Source organism: Aythya ferina (assembly GCF_964211825.1).
Source record: "Aythya ferina genome assembly, chromosome: 5".
Lineage (NCBI taxonomy): Eukaryota > Metazoa > Chordata > Aves > Anseriformes > Anatidae > Aythya > Aythya ferina.
The window spans coordinates 13606026-13614492 of NC_140301.1; the positions used below are offsets into that span (position 1 = coordinate 13606026).

Consider the following 8467-nt stretch of genomic DNA (forward strand, 5'->3'; position numbering starts at 1 on the left):
ACCCAGGTCACATGCATGATACAACTGACGAGTTGCCCAGCAGAAGACTGACGTTAAAAGTTAGCCAAACTACATATTTCCATGAACCATTTCTGCTTCACAACATACACATTTTCTGGCTGCATCATCTTTGCTGAAACATCCCTAACAAGCTCTATTCAATTCTGCTCGCTCCCCAAATTATAATTTCTCTTCATACAGACTACATGAGAACTGTCATTAGGATGCCATCAATGCAGATCCTTTGAGCATGCAGATGGACAGCCTAATTCTGTCACCAGCAGCATCAGCTGCAGCAAATTGTGCACGCGTGCTTCCTTAACCGATTTGTCACAGTGTTTAGGAACGCACTGCCACAGCACACAGACAGCACCGGCCAGCTCTGCAGCTCTTCATTAATTACTGTGGAGCCGTGACCTAGCATAGGTAGGTACTTTTCAGCGGGGAGCCACAGAGAGCAGCTTTATTTTGGAAAAAAAGCACCTGGACAGTCCATAAAAACACAGGACAGCTAAGACAAACACGTTCCGATTAACCACTAACGACTTATTTTCCTTTGTGTTGAACAGATTGTGCTGAACAAAGCAAAGCCCGGAGCCTGGAGTATTTAAACAAAAACACAAACCAGTGCACTGAGAGGCTATAAAAGGAAGCAGTGCGTAAGAAGCCTCATTTCTGCCTCCTTTTACAGCTCTGTCCAGGAACGCACAGTGCCTGGTGCAGCCGCAGTACCAGGGCCATGGAGCTCTCAGCTGCAGAAGGCATCCTACGAGGCACAATGTGCTCAGCAATGACCGAATTCTCTGCTCGCTTGGAAAAAAAACAGGCTCTGTGGTTCCCACGACCAAAGGGGTCACGTCAATGGGCAAACGCAGTCAGGCCCCTGCTGTCACAGCAGTCGTTGCTAAACCACTGCTGGCAGTCGGGGGTGCTGGTACTCGGAGTACAGGCAGGAGCAGCAGGATGATGTGGTAGGGCCTCCCAGATCCAGGGCTGCATCTTCCCATGGCACGAGAGCAGCTACGAGCACAGCCTGCTCCACGACCTGCCCCTCACAGACAGCCCCTGGCCTGATTGCAGAGCAGCCTGAAAGCCATGCCCGGGCACGTGGCACCTCAGGAGATGGCCTCCAGACCAAGCCTGAGGTCACACCAGGGAGATCTCCTCCAGATGCGGTGACACTGACACCTCCGAGCTCTCTTTGGAGCAGGGATTGTTGGCTTGTGTCAGGCTTGCAGCCTCTGGAGCTCACTGACCTGGGGGCGACTCTGGGACCAGCACAGCGTGTGCTAGCTGCACCAGATGTGTCCGAGTGGACGTGCAGATGCACTGACAGCACTGCCACGGTGTGTTGCTGAAAGGGGAGAAGCAGGCTTTACCTGCACACATCGGTGTGCCCCGCTTCAGGCACATTTCGTTCAGCAGCAGGAAGACGGCTGCCGTGAGAGATTTTCTCTTCCATGAGTTCAAACTTGGATGAGTTAAAGGAGAAAGGGCCTCTGTCCCAGCTGCATAAATAAAAACATTTCCACGCCGAACAGGACTGAAATGGAGGTTAGATAAGCAAGGCCTTGGCAGCAGGAAAAACAAACAGAGCCAGTCCCTGCTACGCCCACTGAGGAGCAGCCTGTTTTGCCATCAGCACTTTGTCACAAAGGCTCACAAGCCAAGCAAGACCAACTCAATGAGGTTTCTGCGAGCCCAGCCAGGAGGAGAAAGGGCCCGTGTCGGGGATTATCTCTGGCTGGATGCTACCTGTGTTGTGACAGGGGCACAAGGCGGCACCCACAAAAGCCAGGCCAGGTGGCTCAGCGGTGTGCGAGCAGGGAGAGACTCCTGGCCCTCACATGAAGGCCGCCACGATTCCCCTGCCAAAGCCAGATACACGCCGTGTTGGCTGAGGACAAGGTGCAGCTTCAGCCAGACCGTGCAAGGGGAAAAGGCTCCCTGGCAGCATGGACACGGGTGCAAGGCTGTGCTAGTGAACAGCTTTGTGGCTGCAGGGATGATTCAGAGGCAGCTCAGGGAGAGCAGGCAGCCTGTCTCTGCTGCCGAGGCCCCACTCCGCCCCCCCTCAGCTCCCTCCCTCTGATTTTATTCCCTGAGCCCAGAGATTGCTTTTAACAAAGACAGTTGAGTCATTTCCCAGCCCTGATGTGCCATCCACCAAATGCTTCAGATGACTGATGGCTGAAGAAAGAATCCAGCCTGTTCCCTCGCTGCACCTCTTAAAGCAGCTGAAATGGGGCAATTATACCCGATTTCTGTGACAAAGAACGAGAAGTCCTGTCATTATCACAGCTTCCCCTTGGAAAGGCTGTGGGTGAGAGGAAGAAATACATGAGCAGTGTCACAACAATAACAGGCTGATGCACGCCATGAGCCACAGCAGGCTGCCAGCCTGTAACAGAGGTGTCTCCGTGTGTGGAAAGAGCAAAGCCCAAGAGGCTCCTCGGGGCATTGCAGGAGGTCAGTGCTGCTCGATGGTGGGCCTGAAGGAGCAGGGGGCAGCCTGTAAGGGTCCCCTACCAGGTGGCTGCCCATACCCACGAGCATGAGGCCAGGCTCTCTGCACAGCCCCCCGAGGAGCCTACAGATTCATTTCTGGTGGCCTCACGTCTGCATGCTTTAATTCCCTTCCACACGTAATCCTGCTGTTAGAGTCAGAGGGAGCACCACGCTGAGTGCTTTTGAGGGCTCCACAGGGTCTCCACAAACCACACAGTGCCTCCCCCCAAATGCAGCCCCACAGCTCTTCCTTCCTACCTCAGCCACCGGAGGACACTGGGGGTGTCACACCACAAGGTGCGTGGCAATGCACCTCTTCCACCTCTCCCCGTGGGCATTTGAACCGTAGGGCCTGGTTACACCTAGGTCAATTACTTCCCCAGCTCCTGGATAATTAGCTCCAAAGAGCAGAAAATGAAAAGCAGCCTGGGGCTTGCCCTCTTACTGATGCAACAACGCCTTGGGGTGCTGAAACGAAAGCATGAATGAGGGCAGAATAAAGGTGTGGGCCCACACCCCTGTGCCTGGAAAGCTGTACACTGTTTGTACCATTGCAGGGAGGCTGACTTGATGGATAAATCAGTATGTGCTCAAGTTCCCAAGGCTGAGTGTAGCCCATAGCCTTTGGATGAAACCCGTGCACACCTTCCAGAGAGCAGCTATGGCAGTGGTTTTGTTCCTGCTAGCGGCAGGAATATCCTCGGACAAAAGTCACCGTCTGTGTGGCAGGGTCACCGACTCAGCCTCGCCAAAACCACAGCCAAGTTGTTTAAAGCTCAGCGCTTCTCTCCCCAGAGCAACTCCCTGCCTGTGACACCAGTGGCTGTCAACTCATCTCTCTGTTGTCATACGAAAGAAGGAATAACAAGTGAAAACCACAAACCAGGGTGGCCTGGGAACATTTTGACAGCCTGACAAAGAAAAGCAGGGGAAGTTTCTACTTGTTTATACATTTTCAGATCTCAGAATAAAGATTTCTCTGAAAAAACGTGACTTCCCCTAACCAGATGAAGAAAACAAGATGTCAACTTGTATCTCATCAGATTTTTCTGGCGTAAACGCTGGACCAGATATTGAAATGGATGATGCCATTCATTGAAAATAATGTCCCTTTTGTGAAGCACAACCTGCAGTTAAACACACAGACTAAGCTAAGCCTACCAGAAGAACAGAGTGTACAGAAACCTCCAAGCCACCCACTCAACCTCAAAGATGCAAAACAACCCAACCCACCGCGGGGAAGGCAGGCAAAGCCGCAGCAGCCACACAGAGGTGGCTGAAGGGCTGCACGGTGCTTTTCCCCCCAGACAGCCCTTCTGGCAGGTGTCAGGTCCCAGCTTTAGGGGAAGCTGCTGGGCCCCAGACCCACAGATGCATGTCGCACCCACATAGCCCCTCTGCCAGCAGAGCTGACCTCCCTGACGGCCCCAACACCCGGCAGAGGCACGGGACCAGCAGGAGCTGCTCTGGTAGGTGCTGGGGACAGGAGTGACCTCTCCTGGAGACTGCCAGCCCTGTGGTCCTGCTCCTGACACCTGCAGAAGCACAGCCACAGGCTCTGACCACATTGCCAGACCACAAGAGAAGCCCCCAGCAAATCCCTGCAGGCACCCAGGGCCGTGTCCCCCACAAAACCCATCACAGCAGGCAGCCTCAGCAGCACTGCCAGCCCACAGGAGAAAGAAATCCTTTGTATCAGGTTTGTGTTTGGCACAGGCAGAATTATCTGATTATGAAGTGCTTTTTACATGGAGCCCTTCAAGCAGATGCTGATAAATGAAATATTTAAACCTGCAGAGCCTACCCCGCTTAACCTGTCACAGGAGCAGGGTGAAATACAGAAAGGTGACTACAGAGGACAGTGACAAGTGTTAAAAATAGAAAGCTAATTAGCCACATAATTACATAATTACAGAATAATTTGGGTTGGAAGAGACCTCTGGAAGTCATCACATCCGAGCACCTTCCCAAAACAGGTCTGATTAGATTGGGTTGCTCAGGGATTCATTCAGTTCAGCTCTGAGCATCTCCAGAGACAGAGATTCCCTCTTTTCCCCAGGAAACATGCATGATTTTTAATGGAACCAGGCCTGATTACAACACACCTGGTCCCATATTTGGTGAGATCTCGAGTTTATTTGATGAAGATCAATACATCAATATGTTTACCTTGTGGGGCATTCTACGAAATTGGTACTGCTCATAGGGAAGAGGTATCGTTGAGAGTGATACAAAATTGGTGGGTTTGGAAAGACAAGGAGCACGCTTAGCTGTACAGACCCATCTAGAAGATGGTTCCAGCATGATGAATTCATTTCTGCAATGTGGTTGTTAATATCCCCAAACCCAAACACAGACCATTCATATGGTAACAAAGGATGGCGATGGTTATAGGCATAGAGTAGGACACAGAATCTTGCAAAGCAGCATCTTTGGAAGGGATGGTTATGGACCTGACTCTACCCCAAGGTACTTCACGGTACACAGCCTGTTAAATGTGACCCCCTAACATGGTCCTTTTGCTAGGAGAAACGTGATTCTTGGATGTATAATCCCATAATAGTGGAGAGGAGGTATTACCTCGGCATACTGTGCTATCAAAACAGCAGCAGGAACTGCTGCATTACATCGAAACGCTGTGAGGCTTTGTGTCAGCAGTAAGAAAAAAACAAAAAACAAAAAAAAAAAAACAGAAATTGTAAAGGGTTCAGAAAAGAGCTACAAGAACAATTCAGCATCTGGAAAACATATTTCTAGTGAGAAACTTAAAGAGGTCAATCCAAGTTTATCCAACAGAAGGTCAAAAGATGACTTGAGCACTGTCCGCAATTACCAGTGCAAGAAGAAATGATTAATATTAGGGCTCTTTAATCAGGCAGAGAGGAAAAAAAAAAAAAAAAAAAAAAAAAAAAAAAAAAACAGGAATTTAATTTGATGCACTGGTTGGAAACAGAAGCTAAGCAAATTCAGATGAAATACAGGGTGCACTATTTAACAAAGGACATTAGAACAATTTACCTAGAGATGCAACAGAGTTTCCATAATTTGAGGTCTTGAACTAAAGACTCAGCCTTTTTTTAAAGATACATTTTAACTCAAGAAACGTTGAAGCAGAAATTATTGGGTGAGATTCATTGTCAGAACCGATAATCATAAAGTCCCCTCTGGTCTTAAAAATATGAAAATCACCCAGGAAGAATGGTGAAGACCTCTGAAATTGCTGGAAGACATCAGAGCAAATTCTGCTGGGCTACAGAAGTTTACAGAATCATTAGAAGTTACTGTTAAAAAGTGTGAAATCTTATTTATAAAAACCATGATTCCTTTAAAAAAGATGAAAAATCCAGTGAGAAAAATCCAAAAAGCGCTTTGTGCAGCCGCAAATAACTGAAGGGAAGAGAAAGACCATTGGTAGAAAATGAAAAAGGGGACACAGAGCAGAATTTCTTTTCTGCATAAACTGATCATACATCCAAAACAAAGTAAATCCATACTTATTTTAGTGCAACTGACCTCTCTTTTAATGAGGAAAGTCACGGTTTTGTCTTCTCACGAAATCACACACAGAAACCACTGTGCAGACTGCTGAAAGCCTTTGGGTACGCCCTGCCCGGTGCTGGGGAGCTGGATTTGGGCCCTGTGGTACCATCTTTGTAGAGGCTTTGTGGGTGCCGAGCAGCACCAGAGCAGCCACCGTGGTGTCCGCTTTGTGCCAGCGCCAGGGCTGACTCCCAGCTGCAGGCAGAGCAAGCCCTGGGAAGCGCGCTGTTCTGGTGTGAAACCAGATGGTGTTTCAGACGTGTTTTGCCTTGAGATTTCTGGGTTCGCTCAGGATCTAGAAAACTCAGGAGGAGGCAAACCATAAGCAGGCAAAAACAAAAGCAGGCAATGAATAAAAAAGGTCTGCGGGAGAGCCCCCCATGCCTGCCCCCGCTGGGACAGGGCAGAGGAGCCGTGCCATCAGTGGGGACACGCAGATGGGGGAGATTTACAAACCCGGCTCCTCAGACAGATGGGAAAGGAAACAGGAACTCAAAACAGAATAACGCTTTGCAGAAGATTTTTTTTTTTCTAAAATAAATCCCAAACAACCACCAGCTGGTTCTCATTTCAGCCTGCAGATGAGCAGATTTCCAGCCAAAAAGCAGTGGCAGATGCCTGGATGCTGCTCTGTGGGAAGCAGAGGGGTGACCATCGGCTGAGGAGGCTGTACCAGCCCGCTCTCACGCACTGCTGCAAGGAGCCTGTTGTCTGCAGGGAGCTCGCACCCCTCTGAAGAGCCATCAGAGCAGCCAGGGGCACCCTCCCCTTGGTCATGGCTTTGGGCTACTGCTGGCAGCATTTTGGCAGCCTCCTGCTCACACGGCTGCTCCCCAGCCTCAGTTAGGGCTCACAGGACACCCAGCCCTGCTGAATTACCCCTCCACGGCACTGCCCTGGTGCCAGAAGCAGGGCAAGGCTGGGGATAGGAGCTCTGCAAATTGCTCAGTGCTGTTTTATATGGCCAACACACAAAAGAAGGCAGCTGAGGGCTGTAGGCTCTGGAAGTGGGTGAGAAGGTGGCACCTTCCTCCATGCAGAGCCACAGGCTAAAGCCTCTCTATTCCAGAAGAAGGGGGGAATGCCCCACAATACATTTTGGGACCCCAGGAGCCCACCAGGCACCGCCCTGTCAGCCAAAGCCAAGGGCTCCTGGCCTGGGAGCCTCTGCAGTTACAGAGGTCCTGGAGTGACACCCCACAGCCCACCCCACCTCACAACCTGTGCTGTCCAAGAGGCCCTCCAGGTCCCCAAAGCCCCCCTAGACAGCTGTGACACCACATGGAGGAAGGACCAGGATTCAGGGAAACAGCACAGCACTGGCCAGGAGGCACAGACTTACCGCCTCTCAGGGCTGTTGCAGAGCTTGCAAACCCCTCTCTCCACGCAGATGCTTACAGGGGGGCGATTAGTGGGAGCAGAGCCTTTGTCTCCTACAGCTTTTAAGAGGTGGCAGCAGCTGGGTTGAGGCTGGGAGGGGAGCACCTGTGTCTGTGCTGCAGAGGCAATCACCTCCTCCTCCTCTCCTTCCTCTCTCTGAACCCTGGCCCACCATTTCTGGGCACCAGGGGGGTTATTTTCCACCTGCTGGAGCTGGGGTCAAATGAGGAGAGGCAGCACAGGTAGGAATCAGCAGGGCAGGTTCAGGCACCATCTCTCCTGGGGGCCTGCCAGCCATTGCCTGGTTCTGCAGTCAGCATCCTTCAGGGCTGAGCCTCACTCACAAGCTTCCTGGGATGGAGGCCACGTGAATTTGTGTATAAAACAGAGGGAGAGCATGTACATGCTTTATATAAACACCTTTTGGCGAGGAACTCTGCCACGGTTAACGTATCCTCAGGTCAGCTGGAGTTGTTGTTACAACTGCAAACGGCTTAAGTACGGCTCTTCACATCCAGGAATTTGTGTTTTAAATATCTTCAGGGTATCACGCAACAAACACAGCCCTACACAAACAGGACACGTGCCTCGGTAGCCGTGTGTTATGTGGTTACACTCACCTCTGGCTCTCCTGGTCAACTGTCCTCTGAAAGCCTGTGCGCCTTCCAGCCACCCTGAGCAAAGAGGAGATGGCTCATTAGCTCCTCGTGACAAACCAGAAGAATTGATGAGCTTTGTGTGGCTATGCAGAAGCTGGTTATGGTCTCTTTGAGGCTAAATAGTGCCATTTTAGTGCCATAGGTCCTGCCACCAGGCGGCTACCTGGGTGGAAAGCTGGTGATCGTGGTGAGGGAGAGGGTCAAGGAGGAAATCGGGAGGAGCAGACAGTAATTCTTGCACTTGTTTTGAGATGGACTAAAAATAGAGGCTCTTGAACCTGTTTCACTGTAAGAAGCCTGCATAATTCAGGCAAGTTTTACCAGTAAATTGCAGCTATAAAGCCAAATCCCTGCAGCCTTAAAAGGTCTCTTGAAGCCAA

General features: G+C 50.7%; 1 protein-coding gene across 1 annotated transcript in view; it reads right to left on the bottom strand.

The window, feature by feature from the left end:
- The window catches only part of LOC311437352 (1-aminocyclopropane-1-carboxylate synthase-like protein 1), a 42037-nt gene extending 34573 nt beyond the window's left edge, over nt 1–7464 (bottom strand). The window contains exon 1 of the mRNA XM_084520474.1: nt 7391–7464. The gene's annotated coding sequence lies outside the window, so the exon portion shown is untranslated. The remainder of the gene's footprint in view (nt 1–7390) is intronic.
- Between the last annotated feature and the right edge of the window lie 1003 nt (nt 7465–8467).